Source organism: Salvelinus sp. IW2-2015, linkage group LG23, assembly GCF_002910315.2.
Source record: "Salvelinus sp. IW2-2015 linkage group LG23, ASM291031v2, whole genome shotgun sequence".
NCBI classification, from domain to species: Eukaryota; Metazoa; Chordata; class Actinopteri; order Salmoniformes; family Salmonidae; genus Salvelinus; species Salvelinus sp. IW2-2015.
This window is the reverse complement of record NC_036863.1, coordinates 16,632,434-16,645,363: the sequence shown is the minus strand read 5'-3', so window position 1 is coordinate 16,645,363 and position 12,930 is coordinate 16,632,434. Positions and strand designations below refer to the sequence as shown.

Genomic DNA, 12,930 nt, shown 5'->3' with positions numbered 1-12,930 from the left:
CAGTAACCAGCCAAGTAGAAGAGTTACAAAAGTCAGAAATAGACATAAAATGTATCCCTTACCTTTGATGATGATCTTCATATGGTTGCACTCAGCAGACATTCATTTACTCAATACATGTTCCTTTTGTTCGATAAAGTCTCTATATCCAAAAACCTCAGTTTTGTTCACGCGTTTTCTTCAGTAATCCACAGGCTCAAACGCAGTCAAAACAGGCAGACAAAAAAATCCAAATTGTATCCGTAAAGTTCATAGAAACATGTCAAACGATGTTTATATTCAATCCTCAGGTTGTTTTTAGCCTAAATAATCGATAATATTTCAACCGGACAATAACGTCGTCAATGTAAAAGGTAAACAAGAAAGGCACTCTCTCGGTCTCGCGCATGAAAAAGCTGTGACACTTTAGGGTCCACTCATTGTGACTGCTCTTACTTCCTAATTTTTCGGAATACAAGCCTGAAACTATTTCTAAAGACTGTTGACATCTAGTGGAAGGCATAGGAACTGCAATTTGAGTCCTAAGTCAATGGATACTGTAATGGCATTGAATAGAAAACTACAAAACCCCCCCAAAAACTAAATTTTAATTTTTTTTGTTCGATAAAGTACATCATTTATGTCCAAATACCTCCTTTTTGTTCGCGCGTTTAGTTCACAAATCCAAATTCATGAGGCGCGAGCACTAGGTCCTGGCGAAAAGTCAAAGTTCCGTTACAGTTCGTAGAAATATGTCAAACGATGTATAGAATCAATCTTTAGGATGTTTTTAACATAAATCTTCAATACTGTTCCAACCGAACAATTCCTTTGTCTTTAGAAATTCAATGGAACGCTGCTAACTCTCACGGGTGCGTGCGAGACTGAGCTCATGGCATTCTGCCAGACCTCTTAGTCAATCAGCTCTTACTCTCTCCCCCTTCACAGTAGAAGCCTAAAACAAGGTTCTAAAGACTGTTGACATCTAGTGGAAGCCTTAGGAAGTGCAATCGGACCACATTTTACACTGTATATTGGATAGGCAAAGACTTGAAAACCTACAAACCTCAGATTTCCCACTTCCTGGTTGTATTTTTTCTCAGGTTTTTGCCTGCCATATGAGTTCTGTTAAACTCACAGACATCATTCAAACAGTTTTTTAGAAACTTGAGAGTGTTTTCTATCCAAATATACTAATAATATGCATATCTTAGCTTCTGGGACTGAGTAGCAGGCAGTTTACTCTGGGCACCTTATTCATCCAAGCTACTCAATACTGCCCCCCAGCCATAAGAAGTTAATGCGTTTGAGCCAATCAGTTGTGTTGTGACAAGGTAGGGGTAGTACACAGAAGATAGACCTATTTGGTATAAGTCCATATTATGGCAAGAACAGCTCAAATAAGCGAAGAGAAACGACAGTCCATCATTACTTTAAGACATGAAGGTCAATCCAAAACTTTGAAAGTTTCTTCCAGTGCAGTCGCAAAAACCATGAAGCACTATGATGGAACAGGCTCTTATGAGGACCGCCACAGGAAAGGAAGACCCAGAGTTACCTCTGCTGCAGAGGATACGTTCATTAGATTTAACTGCACCTCAGATTGCCATAAATAAATGCTTCACAGAGTGCAAGTAACAGACATGTCAACATCAACTGTTCAGAGGAGACTGTGTGAATCAGGCCTTCATGGTCGAATTTCTGTAAAGAAACCACTAAGGGACACCAATAATAAGAAGATACTTGCTTGGGCCAAGAAACACGAGCAATGGACATTAGACAGGTGGAAATCTGTCCTTTGGTCTGGAGTCCAAATTTGAGATTTTTGTTTCTAACCGCTGTGTCTTTGTGAGACGCAGACTAGGTGAACGGATGATCTCCGCATGTGTGGTTCCCACCGTGCAGCATGCAGGAGGAGGTGTGATGGTGTGTGGGTGCTTTGCTGGTGTCAGTGATTTATTTAGAATTTAAGACACACTTAGGACCACAATGCTGTGGTTATCTATGAGGTTATCATTTGTTTTTTAACAGGACAATGACCCAAAACACTCCTAACTGTGTCAGGGCTATTTGACCAAGAAGGATGGTGATAGTGTGCTGCACCTTTCCTGTGGCGGTTTGGGGGTGGGGGCACACAATGCAAATAGTCCGGGTAGCCATTTGATTACCTGTTGAGGAGTCTTATGACTTGGGGGTAAAAACTGTTGAGAAGCCCCTAGGACATAAAGGCTTCTCAACAGTTTTTACCCCCAAGCCGTTAGACTCCTGATCAGGTAATCAAATGGCTACCCGGACTATTTGCATTATGTTCCCCCCCCCTCTTTTTACACTGCTGCTACTCTGTTTATCATATATGCATAGTCACTTTAACTATACATTCATGTACATACTACCTCAATTGCGACGACCAACCTGTGCTCCTGCACATTGGCTAACCGGGCTATCTGCATTGTGTCCCACCACCCGCCAACCCCTCTTATATGCTTCTGCTACTCTCTGTTCATCATATGCATTGTCACTTTAACCATATCTACATGTACATACTACCTCAATCAGCCTGACTAACCGGTGTCTGTATTTAGCCTCGCTACTTTTATAGCCTCGCGCACGTGACAAATTAACTTTGATTTGACCTGTCATCCACAATCACTCGACCTCAACCCAATTTGAGATGGTGAAGGAAAAGCAGCCAACAGGTGCTCAGCATATGTGGGAACTCCTTCAAGACTGTTGGAAACGCTTTCCAGGTGAATCTAGTTGAGAGAATGCCAAGAGTGTGCAAAGCTGTCAAGGTAAAGGGTGGCAACTTTGAAGAATTAATAATATTGAAGATATTTTGGTTTGTTAAACTATTTTGGTTACTATATGATTCAGTATGTGTTATTTCATAGTTTTGATGTCTACACTATTATTCTACAATGTAGAAAACAGTACAAATTAAGAAAAACCCTTGAATGAGTAGGTGTGTCCAAACTTTTGACTGGTATTGTATATTAAGAAGCAAAGTGGAAATCTGCATTGTCACCAATATCTTTTTGCATCTGATCATGCAGAGACAGCGTGAACGGTACGGCAAGTGCTTGAGTGATAGGGGGCAGGGCTTTGAAGGAAGCGCATGGGGAAGCGGCATGCAGGAGGAGAGAGACGACTAAAGTAGCAGACGGAGTACGTGCCGGAGTGGCACGTATCATGTTTAACAAACCAAACATTAAAATACTGTTGTAGAAGGTAAAGTTAAACCCAAACGGGTCATTACATTTTTACCGGTGTATAGTAAAATATGGTATACTACCCAGCCCTTCCCCTCATCAATATGAACGGGACATTGAGACAAGGCTTGGATTAGGCCTTCTAGCTTCACTTTACTGTGAGGTGGGTGAAATTTGAACATGTCTCCATGAAAATTGTAAACTGCTAGTAGTTTACTGCTCGTAGCTTATGCTGTAAACACTCATGAAATGCATCACATCTACTTACGCCAATTTTGTCTTGTCTTCCCATTCCTACTGTGATCCACCCCTGAAAAACAAAATATTCCGAAGCCGAAAAACACTTTTTTATTAATCAAACTTGGGACGAGTAATTAATCATTTGAAATCAGAACATTCATTTGCATAAATAAGGTACAATACTTTTTACTTCTGTTAATCGAGCACAAAAATGTAATTTAGAGCTTTAGTCTGCATTACAGCAACAAAGCTGGGTTTTGGGAGCTGTTTCAGCAAACAGGGTAGAAATCTGCTGCTCTGGGATGGAAAACACTGCAGGAATTGCTTCCCGAATAGAAGGTCCTCTCCATGGCTCCCTTTTGCTCAGTCCAGAGGGGGGATGCCGGGGATGACTGATCTCCTAATCTGCAAAGTACCAAGCACTTGGCTTCCAGGGCCTGGGCTTTGTCGACAGGCTCCAGTTCTCATTCTGTGCCTTTTTCCATTTGCAAGGAAAATTTGCTGACACAAAAACAAGGCTTTGGTTAGAAGATGAAGGGTTGCATTAGCATGGCCTTGTTAGCCTCCTCCATGCTCTTACTCAGCTGTAGGCCTGAGAAACAGAACAGGAAAGCAAAGAAAGGCGATGAAAGATGAAACAATCGGCAGAGGAAATGCCACTTGAGACCGCCGGGCCACTCTGATCGATTCTAGATGATCATCCACTTTATTTTGTTTTATAAGGTCAATTAAATCACTAATTTGGAAGATTCATGATGCTGTTTTAAAAACAAATGAAAAGGCACTCTACCCTTACTTTGTTATCCGATTTTTCTTTTAGTGGCAGAGCGGATACAACACCAGAAACGTGGCAGCTATGATTTGTGAACACTCTAACGAGTCTGTTGTCACAGAGAATCACGTATGCCTTTTGTCCATACAGGAAATCTCTCTTAAGAGACCACTGTCTACTAGTAGAGAGAACATAAATCCTTACCATCCAACAGCCTTGGAATATGCATGAAGGCGACATGTTTTTTTATTTCAAAGGGTCCTTGGTTATGTGTGGGGAGATTTGCCCCTGGCCAAGCTTCACTCTCTCTCTTTGACGCAGTCTTTCTCTGACACAGTATTAGCTGATTGGGGGAAACAGCTGGAGTTGCATAACATTTTTTCTCCGTTTTGGAGAGGGGAAAAAGCGCAGGGAAAAGGGAGCAAAGAGCTGATGTGTGTCTGTTCATGCTTCTTTTGGTGTGTGTGTGTCCCCTGCTGCTTTAGTTTGTCTATCTACAGAATAGTGTGTGCCTGTGAGTGTGTGGCTCTCTATTGCACTGAGCACATGTCTTTGTGTGTGTGTTTCTGCGTTTAAAAGGACCCGCTTAAACTTGCTTGGCCGTAACCCTATCTCTGCAGCGCATCCGTAGCTCCGGCGCTCTCAAGGGTGAATGGGGACCTTCGCTAATTCAAGCATGAGCTCTCACTTTCCTCCCTTCCATCCGCTCCTTGCTTGGCTGCCAGGTATAGGGGTTTCGGCTCATGTTCGCTGTCTGCACCACGCCGACCACAGAGTGCTCCGCCACTTCTTTTTAAGACTTTCACTCAAAGGACATTAACTGAGCAGCAGACACTAATGGTGTCGGCAATGAACAATATAATGTCCCCCAGCCAAATAGTGTCCCCCTCTACGTCACAATGGGATTCGATAAACTATTAGCGTCCATTGCTATATCAACGGTGTGATGACCTAATGATCAGAATTTTTGTTAATTACAGCCTAAATTTTCTCCTTTTCATCATCGCTATGCAAGCAAGGCTGATTTCTGCGACAATTTCGCTGTTTAAACAAGTTTTGTTTAGCTAGTAAAATAAACATGAATTCAAACTACTTTTGGGGACCTTGTTAAGATTGGAAACATGAAATCCATATCTTGAACATTACATGTTTTCTTTGCCATTTCTGAAACATAGCAATCTGCTTTACACATTAGTTACTTACCTTACAGATCACAAAGTCAGCTAATTTCCACACCATTCATATGCAAATTATTTTGATTCATACACTGGCTTGTCTGACTGTCATGTTTTTATTTTAACCTGCCCTTCCCTTATTTACACTGAAATAATATAATTTCAGTAGTCCTCTAAATCTATCTCGCATAGCTCATAAAGACACCCTTGTGGTTGAATATAAACTCAGCAAAAATAGAAACGTCCCTTTTTCAGGACCCTGTCTTTTAAAGATAATTCGTAAAAATCCAAATAACTTCACTGTAAAGGGTTTAAACACTGTTTCCCATGCTTGTTCAATGAACCATAAACATGCACCTGTGGAACTGTCGTTAAGACACTAACAGCTTACAGACGATAGGCAATTAAGGTCACAGTTATGAAAACTCAGGACACTAAAGAGGCCTTTCTACTAACTCTGAGAAACAACAAAAGAAAGATGCCCAGGGTCCCTGCTCATCTGCGTGAACGTGCCTTAGGCATGCTGCAAGGAGGCATCAGGACTGCAGATGTGGCCAGGGCAATAAATTGCGATGTCCGTACTGTGAGACGCCTAAGACAGCGCTACAGGGAGACAGGACGGACAGCTGATCGTCCTCACAGTGGCAGACCACTTGTAACAACACCTGCACAGGATCGGTACATCCGAACATCACACCTGCGGGACAGGTACAGGATGGATATTTACACATGTTAAGTTTGCTGAAAATAAATGCAGTTGACAGTGATAGGACATTTATTTTTTTGCTTAGTTTATATGTATCTATTGTAGGTCCTAGGATACAACAGTGAATAATGTGGAACAAAATACCATCAACTTCCAATAATCAACACCTTGTGAAACAGCTGTGAAAACCAGCCTGGTAATATTTAAGATTTTAATTCGTCAACTTGTTTTTGGTCAGTTGACATTAATTTTTTTTCAGATTTTTTTTTTTGTGCACTCACATAGCAATCATAGATCTAATAGTGAATTCTGGTGTGGGGAATATAGAGGAGGTGGTTGCTGTGTGGGTGGGAGGTTCTGCCTTTCACTTGTTCTCAAAAGGCAGCCAGTCTCAGAAGGGGTACTTGAAGAGGAAGACTGCAAAGTCCAGGCACTACTGCTTTCTTTGTTCTGCGTGTTTTTAGTTAATCTGTGTATCTCACATATTATGTGCCCAGTATGATAGAGCAATCACTTTCTTAGCAGATAATGACAACAACGATAGCTGTAGATTATGTAATGAAAAGTTGGAGGGTGGTTGGTAATGGAGGACATCAGATGAATCCACGTCTGGGGAACAGGAGCAGAGTTAAAGGGAACAGGATAGGAGACGTAAACAAGCAAACACACAGGTTATACTTTATTGTGAGCAAATTTGATGGATTAGTGCAGTGTTATAAATGGTAGATATGTACTTTTGAAAGGTATAGCCTACCTCAAGCTGGTCCCCCTCTGACTCAGAGCACAGAGAATCAGACGGATCCGAACTCACTGGTTCTGGTGGATAGGATACCTCCTGGGGGGCTCGGACAGTCGATGGTCCTAAAGTCATTTGGTGAGGTAAATTGTTATAAGTTTAGCATAACTACCATTATTTGCTTTCTCAAATGTCAACCAAAGCTTAACATACTTTGTCTATTGGGCTTCACTGAAGTGTAGGGCGTCAGTGTTTCCAGTGGTCGACCGTCCAACTGCTCCAACTGTAGAAGATTGTTGGCTTCTACCGAGGTAACCCTAGGAAGACAGAGAAAAATATCAGCGTTAGGGAAACGAAAACTAGCTTCACATTATTTTTGGTCCAAATGCTAATAGTTATTATCTGAGATATTTTTATATTCACTTTAACAGATGGTGACCCCAGCTAGGAGCGAAAGAGCAGCGAGGTTTCACAGGTCTCGCCTTCCTTTCGTCCTTCTTCCAAACCAAGTAATTTTCCCGGAGGTCGTAGCACATGGTCCTTTTCTTGATTCTGCTCCGGTAGCTCTCCTTCTATTTCTCCTGCGCCTTGTCCATGTTCTGTCTCACCTTGATTGATAACAGGAATACATGCAATTATATTTCATATTACAAATACATTTCTTACATATCTCTTGGAGGGACAGAAAATAAATTAACAGCCGACAATCATTTTTACCTGCTTAAAAACCTCCACATCCTTCTCAGTCTGTGCCTGAAGGTAGTACTCGAAGGTGTTCTGATCTGGTTCGACAATTTCCACCACGTCAGGTGGGGTTTCAGTGATCTGAAAGTACGTTATACAAAAATAGCAATAGACAAACACTAAGTCAATCACAATTTTGAAAGACTACAGTATATGCAGTAATTGTATATACAATTGCATTGTTTACCTCAGTTTTTAGCTGCGGCTCCCGTTCATACTCAGCCTGGATGCTGCTGTTGTGTGCAAAGAGAATTACCTTCAGGTTGTTCTCCCACCCTTCCTGATACCAATCAAGGGACTTGCCCATGGCAGTCTTGAGGGTCTGGTTGGTCCATTCACCAGTAGGAAAGCGATATCTATTGAAATATGTCTGATTATGTACTATGGAAAAACAAATTGTAAAAAATAAATATAACAAACCATTGTTGACAGAATATAACCTGTAACAGAATATAACGTACCTTATTCCAGCGTTCATGACCTTGGTCACTCAAGATGACCTCAGGAGAACCGTGGGTGTTGAAGATGTCCACCATCGCCTTTGAAGTGGCCTCGCTAGTCTCGTCCCTAATGGGTATCATACTTAACAAAAATACATTTTTGGTCCCAAGCACCCTTTTTTTGTGGGTTACAGAAGGGAATTTGGAACTCTTCCTGTACTGACCTTAATGGGTATTGCCTCCACCCACTTGGTAAAGTGATCGGTCGCAGTCAGACACCAGCTTTGCCATTCCTGGATTTCGTGAAGGGTCCAATGAGGTTCACCCCTAACATTTAAAGTGTTTGTGAGAAGATTACTTCATTCTTACCCGTATCTGTGTCATACAGTATGCAGATTTTCATATTTGTAAGGATACTGACACACACACATTCTATAATATTGAACTCTGCTGTGGTCAAATAAAGAAACCTACAGAACAACTTATCAGGGCAAAATTTGAATTCGGACACTTACCGATCATGTGCCATGGTGAAACAACTTTGATGGGCTTTACCTCTGGCGCCGCAGACTAGACATGGTACTGACCTTTACGCAAAAAGTGACAAATTGAGATGTTGTGTGCTCTCTGATTATAACATTAATTGAAATCATAATATCTTCACATATAATAGAATGTGATTGAGAAACAAAATATTATTTCACTTGCCCAGCTGTCCACCTCCTTGACACTTCCCCGTCAGAAGAAGTGTACGTTGATTTTGGCAATCATGCGCTTCACTCCGAAATTGCCAGCATGCATCTCGGTCAGCACAGCCTCCTTTTCCTTAGTAAAAATCACCCTTCCGTGTGTGGTTGGCCATCCTTCCCCCGTAGGTAGATATGATTGCCTAAAAAGTTGGAAGAGCAGAGTTGTTGAAATACTCAAGTGTAAGTACATTTGCACTGCTGTCTTTCACTCCCATTCTCTCTCTCTCTCCCTCGGTCTTTCCCCTCCCCCTCTCTGTCTAGCGAAGACGCCTAGTTAAGGGCATTTGGAATTCCCATAATTGCTTACACATATCCATTTTATTGATCAGGTTTAACTTATAGCTAGACACCTCAATATGACAGACATCCAACTATATCAGTGGAGGCTGCTGAGGGGAGGACTGCTCATTATAATGGCTGAAATGGAGTCAATTGAATGGTATCAACCACATGGGAACCATGTGTTTTACTCCATTCCAGACATTATTATGAGCCATCCTCTGCTCAGCAGCCTCCACTGAACTATATGTATAGCTAGCAACTGGCTAACATTAAATGGAAAATGGTTGCGACGTTACATATCTAAATCTGTCCGTTAACTGCTTAACGTTACCCTGAATTGGGAATTTCTCTGAATGTTGCGCCTCATGTCGAGTTCAGTGGTGTCTTCATAGTACTTCGCCTGGTTGGAAACATAAAAGAAAATCTCAGAGGGATGCCGTTGAAGTGCACGCTACATACAAACAAACTGCAATAACAGTTACAGTAGCTAGCTAGCATTAGCCATATAAAATTGGCTGGTTAGCTAGCTAGCTGGTAAGCTAGCGTTAGCTAAATAAAACTGTCTGGCTGGTTAGCTAGTTAGCTGGCTAGCTACTGTAGCTGGCTAGGCATGCTGAGGTATATAAGTAAAGTAGCTAGCAACGTCAATCTAAAAACAGCTTAATGATTTATTCGTTGTTAACAATATGTACTTATATAAAAGACAAGTACATCGTAAAGAAAGTGTTCTCTTTCCAGTCTTTTCGGTCCTCTGAAGCAGTAGGTAGTCAGCAGGTTGTCACCGTCAACACTGTCCTTGGAGAGCAATTCTGAGGTAATAGAATTAAAACTGCCCACATCCTCCTTCCTTCGCGTCTGCTACGAGGTAACATAGAGCCAAGCAAACAGCATAGCAATGAACGCTTTGGTTCATTATGTAATCAGGTCAGAATGTTGCAAGTTAAAGCAACTACCCTAGCAACAGAAGCTAGAACTCATTGAATCCCATTGAAATTTCCAGCTGTAGTCTGGAGTTCATGTCCACAATGTTTTGATTACATTTTCTCTGTAATGAAACGTAGTTACTGTCTTTGCTTTGCCTCTTGTCTACGGCGTCTGGCAGTGTGTGGGTGTTCATTCTGATTTGTCGATCAGACCTGGAGTTGGGGACTGGATTTGATGACTCTGTCTTACCACTGAGATGAATCGACATCCTCCAGCTTGCGCCATGACAATGAAGGAAAGAACGGCGTGATGAACCAAGGGTCAAAGAATTTGCGGCTATACGCAGCCTCAGCTGGCAAACAAGGTGTTGTGTTGGAGGCACTTTTGTTTCCGAGACCTCTGCACCCCTTCAACGGCTCCTGCTGTAGGGACCTTGCTCATTCACTGTGCGATGAAAGACTTACCTTTGCGTCGTTCAAGCCCACCCTTTATTTCGCAAAAGTACAACTTCAATAGCCCGCACACAATTTAGTTGGGCGTTCAGTTCACAACAGTATAGCGGGTCAAGGTCGCAGATACACCCATGAAGGGACCCGTCTTTTCTAACAACCTGTTTCCTTAACTTCTTATGGCTGCAGGGGCAGTATTGAGTAGCTTGGATGAAAGGTGCACAGAGGTGCCCAGAGTAAACGGCCTGCTCCTCAGTCATAGTTGCTAATATATGCATATTATTATTAGTATTGGATAGAGAACACTCTGAAGTTTCTAAAACTGTTTGAATTATGTCTGTGAGTATAACAGAACTCATATGGCAGGCAAAAACCTGAAGTTCCACTTCCTGTTTGGATTTTTTTCTGAGGCTGGTAGATTTTCAACCAAGCTCCCATTGAAATTACAGCGAGATATGGATGAGTTTTCACTTTCTACGGCTTCCACTAGATGTCAACAGTCAATAGAACGTTGTCTGATGACTCTACTGTGAAGGGGGGCCCGAAGGAGACAGGAATGAGTAACCACTGCCATGAGGTGACCACGCGCGTTCACGTGAGAGGCAGCTCCGTTCCATCACTCAACTGAAGTCAATGTAATTCTCCGGTTGGAACGTTATTCAAGATGTATGTTAACATCATTCTAAAGATTGATTCAATACATCGTTTGACATGTTTCTACTGACTGTTATGGAACTTTTGGACATTTCGTCACGTTTTAGTGAACGCGCTTTGTGACTTTGGAATTGTTTACCAAACACGCTAACCAAAGTAGCTAATTGGACATAAATAACGGACATTATCGAACAAATCAAGCATTTATTGTGGACCTGGGATTCCTGGGAGTGCATTGTGATGAAGATCATCAAAGATAAGGGAATATTTATCATGTAATTTCTGGTTTCTGTTGACTCCAACATGGCGGCTAATTTGACTATAGTTCTGAGCTCCGTCTCAGATTATTGCATGGTTTGCTTTTTCCGTAAAGTTTAAAAAAAATCTGACACAGCGGTTGCATTAAGGAGAGACATATCTATAATTCCATGTGTATAACTTGTATTATCATCTACATTTATGATGAGTATTTCTGTTGAAAAGATGTGGCTATGCACTATCACTGGATGTTTTTGGAACTAGTGAATGTAACGCGCAAATGTAAACTCAGATTTGTTTATATAAATATGAACTTTATCAAACAAAACATGCATGTAATGTGTAACCTGAAGTCCTATGAGTGTCATCTGATGAAGATCATCAAAAGTTAGTGATTAATTTTATCTCTATTTGTGCTTTTTGTGACTGCTATCTTTGGCTGGAAAAATGGCTGTGCTTATTGTGGTTTGGTGTGACCTAACATAATCGTTTGTAGTGCTTTCGCTGAAAAGCATATTTGAAATCGGACACTTTGGTGGGATTAACAACAAGATTACCTTTAAAATGGTATAAAACACATGTACAGTGGGGAGAACAAGTATTTGATACCCTGCCGATTTTGCAGGTTTTCCTACTTACAAAGCATGTAGAGGTCTGTAATTTTTTATCATAGGTACACTTCAACTGTGAGAGACGGAATCTAAAACAAAAATCCAGAAAATCACATTGTATGATTTTTAAGTAATTAATTTGCATTTTATTGAATGACATAAGTATTTGATACATCAGAAAAGCAGAACTTAATATTTGGTACAGAAACCTTTTGTTTGCAATTACAGAGATCATACGTTTCCTGTAGTTCTTGACCAGGTTTGCACACACTGCAGCAGGGATTTGGCCCACTCCTCATACAGACTTCTCCAGATCCTTCAGGTTTCGGGGCTGTCGCTGGGCAATACGGACTTTCAGCTCCCTCCAAAGATTTTCTATTGGTTCAGGTCTGGAGACTGGCTAGGCCACTCCAGACCTTGAGATGCTTCTTACGGACCAGTCCTTACTTGCCCTGGTTGTGTGTTTCGGGTCGTTGTCATGCTGGAAGACCAGCCACGACCATCCTCAATGCTCTTACTGAGGGAAGGAGTTGTTGGCCAAGATCTCGCGATACATGGCCCATCCATCCTCCCCTCAATACGGTGCAGTCGTCCTGTCCCCTTTGCAGAAAAGCATCCCAAAGAATGATGTTTCAACTCCATGCTTCACGGTTGGGATGGTGTTCTTGGGGTTGTACCATCCTTCTTCTTCCTCCAAACACGGCGAGTGGAGTTTAGACCAAAAAGCTCTATTTTGTCTCATCAGACCACATGACCTTCTCCATTCCTCCTCTGGATCATTCAGATGGTCATTGGCAAACTTCAGACGGGCCTGGACATGCGCTGGCTTGAGCAGGGGGACCTTGCGTGCGCTGCAGATTTTAATTCATGACGGCGTAGTATGTTACTAATGGTTTTTCTTGAGACTGTGGTCCCAGCTCTCTTCAGGTCGTTGACGCAGGTCCTGCCGTGTAGTTCTCGGCTGATCCCTCACCTTCCTCAGTGATCATTGATGCCACGTGG

General features: G+C 41.9%; 1 protein-coding gene across 4 annotated transcripts in view; it reads left to right on the top strand.

Annotated features, from left to right (window-relative positions):
- Positions 1 to 12,930, top strand: part of LOC111951005 (cell adhesion molecule 1-like) — a 648,521-nt gene that overhangs the window by 47,630 nt on the left and 587,961 nt on the right. The window lies entirely within an intron of this gene.